The following is a 1,992-nucleotide window of genomic DNA, read 5'->3' on the forward strand; positions in this document are numbered from 1 at the left end:
TTTATTATAATTTCTATTTGAACATTGCTCACGCATATGTATGCATGGTTTATGGTTACTGTCACAACACTACCATACTTTACCACTGACAGTTTACATGTAGTACGTGCGCATAATGTTTCCAGAGCCTCTGCTACATTATAGCTGAATTTTTAGCTCAACAATAACCTTAATTGTTGTTTATTATTTAATAACAACTTGTCTTGTTTACGTTTTTCCATAATAACAGTGTATTTTATTTTCTCGAAACAAAACTATACTATAGGCCTATACGAGCTACTCTACTTATTGCATTATTATTGAGTTTTTACCTCAAAAAACTAAACAATATTTTTAAATTGTTTTTTCATTGTATTATATTGTTTAGATACTTCTTATTTCTTGGGGAAAATAATACTTCTTAATACTTCAGAGGAAAATAATTTAGTTTCTATTTTTATCACTGTCTCAATTCAAGAGGACAATATTTTTGTTTACTTTTTCACCTTTGAAGTTTTACTCAAATTGATTAATTTTTCTACAAACACTTTCAACATGGCGATGTCTCTTAAAGTGGCCAATGCAAAGCGAGAAACACCTCTTTTCTCAGATACAAAGTATCTATGATTTAACTAAGAAGACTTCCGATCCAAATATACTTCAGCAGTTGCTTGTCAGAGCTAAATCTATTCAGAGACTTAGACAGGAATTTTCAGCAATATTTAGACTTGTGCCACGAGTTGGAATTAAAAGTGGATGCCGACTATACACCTAACTATTCCGCATTAGCGAGCGTGGACGAGTTAGTTGATTACATTTCTGCTAACGTGGCTTATGATTGAGACCAAGAGACAAGCTAAAGCTAATAAAAGCGAAAACTATTCCGCCTGCCTCCCCTCAAGTCAACGTCCGGCTACCGAAATTGGGAATTAAAAACTTTTGACGGAGCTGCCTTGGACTTCTGTACGTTCATCAACGTTTATGAACAAGCCGTACACAACAATGCGCACTTAAGCGATGTAATGAAATTTCAATATCTCTTGAGCGTGCTTTCAGGCGAACTACTCGCTCTGATAAAGTCGCTAAATATAACTGAGGCAAAAATTATGCAATCGCTTATATCAGCTGCTGAAGGATCGCTACCATAATACTAGGCGTCTACTCACACTACATTTAAATCAAATACTAGACCTTCCTGTCATCTCCAGCACATCTGTGAAGAATATCCGTGCTTTCCTTAATCTTTTTCACGAACATACGCAATCACTTAAAGCACTAAACAATGACATCACTAGTAACAACCCACTTCTCTCAGCCTTGTTTATTACGCAAGATTGATAATCGGATGGTCACTACGCCTAGAACAGTTTCGAAAAAAGGAAGAGCTTCATACTTTGCCCTCGGTTGAACAAATAATTGAGTTTCTCAACCTGGAATGCAGCCACATTGAGGGACAGTAGTCTACATGACAATATTGTGGACCCCAAGAAACGCTTCAAGTTCTTATTTTGGGTCAAAAACCCAGAATTTTGATAAACCCAAACCGTCTCTTAAAAACGTGAGCTTGTTAGCGGCTTCCTCTCCACCCTCCTCGGCCTATAAACAAAGGCCCATCATGTTTTTATTGCCATCAGAGCGGTCATAAAATTTATGGCTGTCCCAGCTTCGGCCAAAAGACACCTCATAGAACCGGCACGGGATTATTAAACAGCACAACCGCTGTTCTTCTTGTTTGGGGACGCACAGATTAAGTGAATGTCAGTCTAAATTCACGTGTCGAACATGTCGTGGTCGTCATCATACCTTGCTACACTTCACTGATCGGCCCAACACGGTCCAGTGTTAGTACATCGGACCGCGTTTCGTCCCGTTGTGGAGAACGGCCGTGACGGCGGCCGGCCTGCACAGAGCAGTGCAACACCTACACCTGCTGTCCGCCCCTCGCCTGCGACCACAGCGCTCTCACCTCCTAGCCCGGCCGAACACACCACAACTACACGCTCATGGCACACT

The sequence above is a fragment of the Homalodisca vitripennis genome, chromosome 7, assembly GCF_021130785.1.
Source record: "Homalodisca vitripennis isolate AUS2020 chromosome 7, UT_GWSS_2.1, whole genome shotgun sequence".
Taxonomy (NCBI): Eukaryota; Metazoa; Arthropoda; class Insecta; order Hemiptera; family Cicadellidae; genus Homalodisca; species Homalodisca vitripennis.